Here is a 12,282-nt window from a genome sequence, read left to right as displayed (position 1 = left end):
TATATGCAGTTGAATACATGAGATTATATGAATATGGGACTCTTGATTCACAAAAAAGGTTGCACTGAGTTAAATTTCTTTTAGAAATACAGTGATAGGTAATATGTTGCTACATTTTTACTAGAGTATTGTGTATTCATCAAAAAATTTTTGTTATTGTTGTTCAGTTGCTTAGTCATGTCCAACTCTTTGCGACCCCGTGGATTGCAGCACGCCAGGCTTCCCTGTCCTTCACTATCTCCTGGAATTTGCTCAAACTCACATCTATTGAGTTGGTGATGCCATGCAACCATCTCATCCTCTGTCACCCCCCTCTCCTCCTGCACTTAATCTTTCCCCGTGTCAGGGTCTTTTCCAATAAGTGGCTCTTCACATCAGGTGGCCAAAGTTTTGGAGCTTTAGCATCAGTCCTTCCAATGAACATTCAGAACTGATTTCCTTTAGGATTGACTGGTTTGATCTCCTTGCAGTCCAAGGGACACTTTCAAGAGCCTTCTCCAGCACCATAGTTTGAAACCATCAGTTCTTCAGCATTCAGCCTTCTTTATGGTCCAAATTTCACATTGATATGTGACTACTGGAAAATCCATAGCTTTGACTATACAGACCTTTGTCAGCAAAGTAATGTCTCTTGAATATACTAAGTTGGTCATAGCTTTTCTTTCAAGGAGCAAGCTAATTTCAAGTTTGCAGTCACCATCAGCAGTGATTTTGGAGCCCAAGAAAATAAAGTTTGTCACTGTTTCCATTGTTTCCCCATCTATTTGCCATGAAGTGATAGAACCAGATGAATGTTGAGTTTTAAGCCTGCTTTTTCTCTTTCCTCTTTCACCTTCATCAAGATGCTCTTTAGTTCCTCTTTGCTTTCTACACATAAATATGTTGAGAACAATAATGAGATTCCCTCATTTTATAACTATGGGTACTGAGGCACATAATAATCAAAACAATCTTGGCCTGATCTTGTTCATTGTTACCCAAGATTCTTTTAGGCTTGCAGATTTTTTATTTTGTTTTATTTATTTTTTACTCTGTGGGTCTTAGTTGCTGCATGGATTTTTCAAAGTTGCAGCCAGCCGTATCTCCTACTCTCTCGTTGCGATGCGTGAGGTTCTCACTGTGGTGACTCCTCTTGTTGTGGAGCACAGGCTCTGGGGCAGCAGGCTGTAGTAGCTGTGGCTCGTGCACTCAGTAGTTGCAGATCCCAGGCTCTAGAGCACAGGCTCAGTAGCTGTGGGGCACAGGCTTAGCTGCTCCACAGCATATGCTGTCTTCCCGGATCAGGGATGGAACCAGTCTCCTGCATTGGTAACAGGATTCTTTAGCCCTGAGCCATCAGGGAAGTCCTAGACTTGCAGATTTTTGACAAGTAAAATCAGAAGAGTGTTTTAAAGTCAATAGAATGGAAGTCAAATATTCAATTTGGAGGAATGAAGATATAACATGTTAAAGTTTTCTATAGTTGTGTCCTCTTTGTAATCATGGCATACTCTTCTAAAGAGCTTTGACTAAAAGTCCTGAAATCTTGGCAGATTTTTTTTTACCTGATGTGTTAAATTTAAAAATAATCCAGTGCCCTCAAATCTATGTTTCTTGCTTTACAAAATAGCTTATTGATTAGCCAAGGTCTACACAAAGCTTCCTACATGACTCATTGATCAAAATAAGATCCGAGAGCTCATTAACTCAGTTGTCAGATACATTCATTTATTCATAAGCTCCTTTTTTCCTATTAACCTTTCACAATAGTAAAAACAAAAGAGCTTCTCTACTTTTATATTTCCCCAAGCATATATCCCTGGAGGAGTGCATGGCAACCCACTCTAGTATTCTTGCTTGGAGAATCCCCATGGACAGAGGAGCCTGGTAGGCTATGGTCCATAGGGTCACAAAGAGTTGGACACAACTGAGCAGCTAAGCACAAGCATATATCAGCCACTATTATGCTCTTTTTCAAAGGAAATTTTAGAGAAAATGTGCATTCCAAAATATTTTATTTGAAGGATGAAATCTCCAAACACCAAGCTTTAGTAGATTATTGTATAGCTTTAAATACGGAGAAATATAGCCACTTAATAATCCTATTTTGATATAATTAATTACTTGCACAATCCAACCATAACACAAAATACCAACTTAGTAAGGAAATGAGGGATCTTTGGAAAATGTTCTTTGGATTTTTCTTATGGTGGGGGAACTCACTAGCAGATGCTTTTAAGTTTTATCACTAAAAGTTGAATTGACTGGTGATGAAACTAATCTTATATTTATTCACAGCTTCTATGTACAGACTTCAAGTTGCACTTGGGTAAATGATCCATATTTGCACGCATGGATTCCAATCTATATTTATAAGATGTCATCTTTTGCTAGGGTGACTTTATAACTTATCCCGTTTTGAGAGTGAAAGACAGTACTTTTAATAATTATGCTAGAACAAACAATTTCTATACCACAAGGACTTATGATCACCCTGCATTTAGCTGAATAAATGACAGGTCTTACCATCGCTGCTCTTTCCTGTATGAGCCTGATTTCTCACTACAGTGTATTTTGCACGTTATTATTCCAGGATGTCTTTCAGTACAAACTCTCCCTCCAGATTTTCTAATTCTATGCATCTCAGGTTTCACTTTTGCAATGAAGTTCCCTGGTCCCCTAGCTCTCATTGATTGATCTTTCTGTGCAGTACTTAGAGTTTGCACTGCACATCATCATTGGCTCTGAAATTGTTTGCTCTTTTTTCACATATGTGTAAGTTTTATCTTCTAGAATATACCACAGGTTTCTCAAAAGCAGGAAGGAATGTGTTATACTATTTCCTCTTCAGCAGACTTGTCATAGGAATCATCAGCTAACACTGTGATCATATATTGAATCATTAAGTTAGATGGTACTTTTTTCCCCTCTCACACCTATTTCTATCGCTTTCATTGTGCTCCACCCGTACCGGTCTACTTTCCATTTCTTCAAGATGCCAGTCACGTTTGACTCTGTACTCCTCATTCAGTTAGCCTATCGTGTGTTTTCTTCCACTTATTTGTAGGTTGATTTCTCTACTTTCCTTTAGGTTCCTGTTCCCAAGTTACTTCTTTAGGAAAGAGTTCCTTGGAACCATTAATATTGTGTTCACTTTCACCCCATTAGCCTTATTCCCTTAGCTTCTCTCCTTGCTTTATTGCTATTCTTTATAGTTGTTATTTTCTCTTTGATGTTTATTTATTTATTTATTGACTGCACTCTGGCTGCATGTGGGCTTTCCCTCGTTGTGGTTGTTGGGACCACTCTCTATTTGCAGTGTGAGGGCTTCTCATTGCAGTGGCTTCTCTTGTTGCAGAGCACAGGCACTGTAGTTCCAGAGTGCAGGCTCTAGAGCACAGACTTACTAATTTTGATGCTCAGGCTTAGTTGCCCTGTGACACATGGGATCTTCCTGGACCGGGGTTGAACCTGTGTCTCCTGCATTGGCAGGGGGATTCTTAATCACTAGACCACAGGGAAGTCCCCTACAGTTCTTAATTTTTTTCCTAATGTCAAATACACACAAAGATGTCACTGCTCCTCCCAATTGTAAGTTTTGTATCTTGTTCATTAATTACCAAATCTAGTGTGCTAGGAACATAGAAGGTGCTCAAGAAATTTATGTATCAATTGAAAGAACATGGCAGGGAAAGAAAAATATGCCCAAATAAACAGTGACATTGGTGATGAAGAAAAGTATGGAGCAGTTCATTTGCAAAAGAATGTGAATCACAGTTTTAGTATATAGAACCTATATTTTTGAACTTGAACTCAGATCTGTCCTAACACCTCATTCCCTGTGAAGTTTCTACCAGCTCTACCTTGCTGAATAATCACCCAGGCTAACACATACTCTAAGAAATTTTCCATTTCTAGAAATCCTTCATTATATCTCTCCCATGAGGAGTTAAATGAAAACTAAGATCTGTTCTGAAATTCTTTCTCAGTTAAGGAACCAAAAATGAGCAAGTATGGGCCATCACGCAGAGGTCTTTTTTTTCCTCATTAGGTACTTGCATCTGGAAAGAAAAGAGGACAGGAGCAACATGTTACAGCGGTCTTAGGTATGTACTTATCACCAGTCCTTACAAGACAAATAAACCTCTGTTTTTGAAAATAACCATATATAGGCTAGAAACACAGTATTTTAATGGATTTTCACTTTTGTGCTGTCAGTATAGATAAAACTTAACTGCATCTTGTAAGATCCTTTTCTAGAGATGTAGCAGTACATATAAAATTTGTTAGGCCATCAACCCACTCTATTTTTCCTGGAAACAGCCCCCTCGCCATTTTCTCCAAGATTGCTCTTTCCCATCTATAGTTATATGGTTGGAAAGAAGTCACTGCCTTTCAGTGTGATCCGGGCAGTAAAAACACAGTCAAAGCTCAGACCAACATCAGAGCTTAAGGTGCACACCTTATCAAGCCCAGACCAGTGGGCATCCTCCCCCAGAATTTGTCCACTTTGGGCTAGAAGGAAAGCCCTTTCATCTTTGGCCACAGATGCCTGGAAATGGATAAGACCTATGTTACCCTTTATGTGTAGGGTGTACTGTATAGAAAGGCAGTAATCCCTAGTGAAAATCAAAGACAGCAAATGAAACTGAAACACAAAACAAACTGTAACAAAACAGTTGAGTTTGAGTCACTCAGTTGTGTCCGACTCTTACAGCCCCACGGTCTGTAGCCAGCCAGGTTCTCTGTCCATGGAATTCTCCAGGCAAGAATACTGGAGTGGGTAGCCATTCCCTTCTTCAGGGGATCTTCCCAACCCAGGGATCGAACCCTGGTCTCCTGCACTGCAACTGAGCTACAGGGAAGTCCATTACAAAACACACACACTCCAGAAAAACAAAAGTATAAAATAGAGTTTGACTGTATTTGAATGCCTGATTCTAGTTGCCCAGGGTAAACTATAAAACCACCATTTCCTTTGCCTTAATTAAGTGAATCAAGATATTCTTCTCCAGAACATTGTGCACATTTGATTTTCTGCTGCTCATATTTGGGCTCGTGCTGCTGCTGCTAAGTCACTTCAGTTGTATCTGATTCTGTGCGACCCCATAGACAGCAGCCCACCAGGCTCCCCTGTCCCTGGGATTCTCCAGGCAAGAACACTGGAGTGGGTTGCCATTTCCTTCTCCAATGCATGAAAGTGAAAAGTGAAAGTGAAGTTGCTCCTAAGCAAACTAATTTATGTTTCAAATCTTTTTTGGGTCTCTTTTCCTGTGATGCCTCTCCTGAAATGACTCACTTTTTCTCTACCAAATTCTATTCTATGTTCATCATTCTCTAATTACACGTCTTACTGCAGAACATTCTTGCACAGGAGTTTCTACTGCTGTTTTACATACTCTGCGAAGAGTAATGCTCTGTGTTTAACCTCCAACACTAGAACTCAGCATTTCAATGTCAAAGATTAGGTTCTCAGTAAGTGTTTGAAGTAATAACCTTGGAAAGAAGCTCTTTTTGTCTTGCTAAGAAAATGAGGGTACCTCATTTTCAATTAAAAGGTAAGTAAATATGCAGCAACAAAAATAATGAAACTGACATTGGCGTCAAAGACTTTCTTGATGTATTATATATAACTTCTGGTCAATTGCAATCTTTTCCTCTTGTAATCTCACTTATTCTCTCTTTCTAAAGAAATGCCTCATCAAAAATACTCTTATCTTGCTCTCCTCTTCTTTTGAGTATTTTATTATAATCTCTTAATTGAATGCCACTCAAGATTATTTGCATTTGAAAAAGAAAAGTATGCAATTGTATTACATAAGATATTAAAGGGTTCCACATGTAAATATTGTTCTACCTAATTCACTTTGCTTCATGCTATATAATTTAACATTTAACATTTGTAATGTATTTTATTCTAGTGTATTTTGCAGTTTTCTCTTTATTAAACATGGAGTATAAAAATAGCGAGAAAGTCTTATATAGATTGGCAGGGGCCATCCTAAGGGAGCTTCTGATTTCACAACATACACGATCGTGTAAAATTATACATGTACTACCCATTTGTATAATCTTCTTTAATTTTATCATCCAGATGGGTTTCAGGGAGGGACACTTAAAATATATTTGTGTGAACATTAGATTCAAGTTGGCAAGTATCCAGGGGAAAATATAGAGTAATACTTCTGTTATTATAATTATGCAATTAGGAGAAGATTCAAATAGAGTATGCACTGAAAACAGGCTTAGTACAATGTGTTCATCTTGGCACTGATGGGTGTAAAAGAAGTCTTATCTAAAGTTTATTAAAAAAGAAACACCCTTGGTAAATGTAACCTAAATTTTAAGCATAGTTATTCCTAGAGTCACATGCTTTCTTTACTAATAGAGTGACATTTGTTTAATTTTCTTTTTTTTTCTTTCTGTGTCAAAAGTTCAACCATGCAGCTATTTTAGCCATTCAGGAAAGTATTGGGTTGGCCAAAAAGTTCATTTGGGTGTTGCCATACAGTATAACAGAGAAACCTGAATGAACTTTTCAGCCAACTCAATATCATAAAAAGAACAAGTATTTAATCTACACACTAGAGAAAACTTTTTGATACATGAACTCAGAATTGTTTTTGCATCTTAAATTTCCCTATGACTTATTCTAGGCTATCCTGAGAGATGAGTATATAGTCTGAGAGTTGGCATAAGAGCTATGGTACTGACCCTGACTGAACGCTGAGTGTATTTTGTTAACTCTCCATCGTAAAGACACATTTCAGGGTGTGTAGCTGGTGGGCTTCCATCTGTGGGGTCACACAGAGTCGGACACAACTGAAGTGATTTAGCAGCAGCAACAGCTTAACATTCCAAGGCTCTCTATTTTCTGATTCTTTATTGTCATTTCTCATTTCTCACCATTCATTTATAACTTCACACTATAGAGTCCAAACACATTGAATTCATTACAGTTATCCAAATATGTCTTCTTAATCTTTTGTATGTTTGTTTTTGTTTGTGCTTCATCTGCCAAGCACAATTTTCTTACCCCTCAGTAACTATGACATATTCTTTTTGAAGGTGGGTAGGCTTTCATTAGGTGCTTACTTAAAGATCAAGCACCCTAAATTTAATCTCAGCTTTGTCACTGGCGGCTCAGACAATAAAGAACATGCCTGCCTGCAATGCTGGAGACCCAGGTTCAATCCCTGAATCAGGAAGGTCCCCTGCAAAAGGGAATGGCTACCCACTCCAGGATTCTTGCCTGGGAAATCTCATGGACAGAGGAGCCTGGTGGGCTACAGTTTACGGGGCCACAAAGAGTCGGACACAACTGAGTGATTTCCTTAGTTTGTCACTAACCAACACTCTAGCTGGAGGCAGTTGCATTATCTCTCTCTGTATCTCAGTTTCTTCATGGATAAATTGGCGATAATATAGTGATAGTATTTAGAGGGAATACGTGTGTGTGTGTGTGTGTGTTCTCCTCATCCAATTTCAGGCATTAGGGAATGTTTGTAAGTGTAAAGACTTCTTCCAAAACAAATAAAGCTGAAATAATATAATTTTCTCTATGCTATTAGTTCTCTGGCCTGAGGATCCATGGATAGGAAAAGATGATACTTTTGGTGAGAAACTGTGTGTGTCGTGTGTGCTTGTTAGTATAGACTTCAACTGAGAATACACTGGGATTTTTGCTCTATTCCAGTCGTCACCAGAAATACCTCATCGTGCTCACATATTAGTACATCATCAAATTCATTGATGATTTTATAACAATACAATTTGCATGTTCCCCACTCCCCCTAAGATGTTGACTCTGAAGGTCCAGAATACAGCTGCAATATTAGGTAATTCTAAATCACAGTAAGACTGGGGTGCATTCCATGTTCATCTCCTCCCCCTCCTTCTCCTTCTGTTTGTATCATTGTGATGTCTCTTCTTACATTCCATTATTGCATCCTATCCCGTCAGAAAAACTAAGTGAAGGCAGCCTGATCCTGCCCCTGTCACTATGCATTCACTCATTTATTTATTCATGTCACAAATCCTTACTGAGAGACTTTTGTGTGACAAACACTGGGCTACCTGCTAGGCATACATTGTTTACCGTTTGATATGAAGGCAGTACTGCTGAGCATCAGGAATTCAAGCTGCCTGGCTTGTAATTTGGGCTGAATTACTACTTGCTGTTGTTTACCACTGCGTGGTCTCTAACCTCATTCATTCTCGCTATAACATCTCTAGCATGTGGATATCATTGTCCCCAAATCTTCCAATTCTTTGAGGTTTCATGTGAGATCTCTATTGTCACCTAGGTGCACATACATGTCAGTTATTATTTTATTAATAGTAACATTAGTAGTCAGGGAGAGAACATAAACATAACAAGTGAAAAATTATAACATGTGATAAGTTCTCTGAAGGGCATGATTGGATGCTTGAGAAATAGCAGAGAAATACGAGTCAATAAAGTGAATCAAGTTTCTTGAGAAGGTAATAGTTAAGTTGGAACATGGAAGATGGACATGAAAATGGCCCAAGAAAACCGAAGGCAAAGCACTTTTTGGCAAAGGGAAAGCATATTTGAAGGTTTGCCTCAGGGAATCATCTGGAATATTCCAGAAACTGAAAGGCCAGTGTACAAGTGCTGCTTACTGTGAGAAAACAACTGGCTGTTTCAAAGGGGGTTATTGCCCAAGGCTCAAAGCCTCCTGAAACACCTGCATGCCCTGAGGCCATGGTCTGTTCCAGGGCCCCTGCAGTGATGGTCAGTGTTCCCCATGAAGCCACATCAGGTTGTCTTCTTGGTCTGTGAAAAGCAAGGCCAAAACCACCACTCAGGAGCTGATCTCTGGAATATTGACTCCCCTACAGCTTCTCTTTCATTCTGATCCTTTGTCTCCTTTTATTTGGTGCCACCAGCCCATAGCTGTGCCTCTTTACATTTGAAATGTCTTACAGAAGTTTCACTGAATCAGTTCTTTTAGACCCAACTTTAGACACAAGTTTTGGCCAAGTGGTTGAGAATTGAACTCCAGAGTCATATTATGATGTACAACCCACACTTTGCAAATTAACTCTTAGGTGGCATTTTATTTACATTTTAAAATTGTTATATTAAAAATATTAAACAAACTTAGTGGCTTGAAACAACCCATTTATTGATTTACACTTTGGGTAGTTAGAAATCTGGACAATAGTACTACAGTCATATCAGCCCAGGATTTCACAAAGCTGAAATCACGGTCTCAGTCAGACTCTCATCTTCAAGTCCAGGTAGTTTTCTAAGCTCACGTGGTTAAGGCATAATTGAGTTCTTTGCTGCTGTGGGTACGGACGCCCCATTTCCTTGCTGGCTGTCAGCCGGTGATTGCACTCAGCATCTGGACATCATCTGTGTTCCTTTCCATGTGTGTCCCTCCATCTTCAGAGCCAGAAACAAAGAATCTCCCTCAGTCTTCAAATGCTTTCTACAGGAAGAGCCTGTTTGCATTTTGTTTTGTTTTTTAAGGGCTCACATCATTAGGTCATGCTGCTGCTGCTGCCCCATAGACGGCAGCCCACCAGGCTCCTGTCCCTGGGATTATCCAGGCAAGAACACTGGAGTGGGTTGCCATTTCCTTCTCCAGTGCATGAAAGTGAAAAGTGAAAGTGAAGTCACTCAGTCGTGTCCAACTCTTCGTGACCCCATGGACAGTAGCCTACCAGGCTCCTCCATCCATGGGATTTTCCAGGCAAGAATACTGGAGTGGGTTGCCATTGCCTTCTCCTCATTAGGTCATATCTTCCTTTTAAAAATTCAACTGTGATATGTAACATAACCTGAGGAGGGCATGGCAATCCACTCCAGTATTCTTGCCTGGAGAATCCCATGGACAGAGAAGCCTGGTGGGCTACACTCCACAGGGTCACAAAGAGCTGAACATGACTGAAGTGACTTAGCATGCATGTAACACTACCTATCCCTGGAGGGATTTTTCCATCATATTCAAAGTGTACATCCACACTAGAAGAGAGGAGCAGAAATCTTGGCTCCTGTGTTAGAATTCTACCGGGCACACTTTGTAAAGACTTCAAGCTGTAGATGCCTTCTCTGTAAGTCAAGGATGATAATAGTGTATTGCTTTGGATTTCTGTGGTGAATAAATGAGGTAGTCAATGTAAGTCATTACTATGGTGACTAGTATGTGAAAGCTCTTTACTTTTATTTATTTTTTAATTGGAGTGTAATTGTTTTACAATGTTGTGTTAGTTGCTCTGTACATCAACGTGAATCAGCCATACGTATACATATGCCCCCTCCCTCTTGAGCTTCCCTCCTGGCACCCGCCCCATCCCACCCCTCTAGATCCTCACGCAGCCCCGAGCTGAGCTCCCTGTGCTACACAGCCGCTTCCCGCTGGCTGTCTGTTCTACACATGGTAGTGTATGTGTGTCGGTGCTACTCTCTCAAGTCACCCCACCTTCTCCATCCCCTGCTGTGTCCACAAGTCTTTTCTTTTGTGTGCACCCTTATTCCTGCCTTGCAAAAAGGTTCATTTGTACCATTTTTCTAGATTCCATACATATATGCATTAGGATATGACATTTGTTTTACTCTTTCTGATTCATTTCATTCTGTATGACAGACACTAGGTTCATCCACGTCACTAGAAATGACCCAATTTCATTCCTTTTGATGATGGAGTAACATTCCATTCTATATACGGACCGCAACGTAGTGACTAAACAACAGCAGCAATATATGCACCGTATCTTCTTTATCCATTCATCTGTCGATGTGCATCTAGGTTACTTCCATGTCATGGCTAGTGTAAATAGTATTGCAGTGAACATTGTGGTACGTGTGTTTTTTAAAGATGGTTTTCTCAAGGTATACTCCCAGTAGTAGAATTGCTGTGTTATATGGTAATTTAATTTATGGCTTCCTTGGTGGCTCAGACGGTAAAGCGTCTGCCTACAATGCGGGAGACCCGGGTTCGATCCCTGGGTCAGGAAGATCCTCTGGAGAAGGCAATGGCACCCCACTCCAGTACTCTTGCCTGGAATATCCCATGGACGGAGGAGCCTGGTAGGCTACAGTCTATGGGGTTGCAAAGAGTCCGACACGACTGAGTGACTTCACTTTCACGGTAATTTATTTGTTTGTTTTATTTTTAGTTTTTTAGGGAACCTCCATACTGTTCGCCCTAGTGGCTGTACCAATTTACATTCCCACGAACAGTGCAAGAGTGTTGCCTTTTTTGCCTACCCTATCCAGCATTTATTGTTTATAGAGTTTTTTTTTTTTTTTTTTTAAATGATGGCCCATTCTGACTGGTCTGGGGTGATACCTCATTGCAGTTTTGGTTTGCATTTCTCTAATAATGAGCAATGTTGAGCATCTTTTCAAAAGCCCTTTGAAACATCAGTGCTGTTTCACTATTCTAACTACTATCCCCACCACCAGGACCTCCACTCCTACTTATTCCTTCGGTATAAGTCTGCAGTCTGTGGCAGATGGCATGTCGTTTATATACATGTTTCCCCCTTTTCTCACTCTAAGATAATTACTTGCCTAAGAAACTTAGGACTCTCCTGGCTCCAAACAAATCATTGGAAGATTTTTTTCATCATTCTTAGGAATATGATTCCTTGAGTAAATACCTTGGAGTTTCCATCAGCACTCATTATTCTCCAGTAAACACGCTCACAGCCACACCCACACACTGATATATGCACTCCAAACTAATTTTTCAAGGAGAGAAAGCTGATCATTTAACATATGTGTTGTAATCAGACAAAACTATGTTTATGTCCTGATTCTCCTAGGATGTTCAACTTGAGGGAACCTCCACTTCCTTCCCTGTAATAAAAGTATGTTAATGATGACTGCCATACAGAGTGGTTGTTAGAATTAAATTACTCTTTAGTGACTTCCAGATAAATTATAGCTATCATGATTAATACAAATCTACCACAATTTATCATACAGCTTATGAAAACCACTCACACTGAAAATTTGCAACCTGGTATACCTAAAATATAGTAAATGTGCTATTTCATTTAATTTTTTAAACTAGAAACAACAAACATGTCTAATTGTTCACCTTAAATTAAACTTCCTCCCCACCAGATAGATGTTCAAAGGATGATAGCTTAAAAACAAAAAAGGATGAGTTTTCAGCACTTTGTAATATTTTACTTTTGCTTGTATTCTTTCTAACTGATTCTGGGTGAAATCTCAAATCCTTTTCATTACAGGATGTGAGAAATATGGTTACATGAGTGGGTTTCAATGGACATGACATTCAGGGATATCCCAATTAGTTT

The sequence above is a fragment of the Bos indicus x Bos taurus genome, chromosome 18 (assembly GCF_003369695.1).
Source record: "Bos indicus x Bos taurus breed Angus x Brahman F1 hybrid chromosome 18, Bos_hybrid_MaternalHap_v2.0, whole genome shotgun sequence".
NCBI classification, from domain to species: Eukaryota; Metazoa; Chordata; class Mammalia; order Artiodactyla; family Bovidae; genus Bos; species Bos indicus x Bos taurus.
This window is presented reverse-complemented; position numbering follows the sequence as displayed.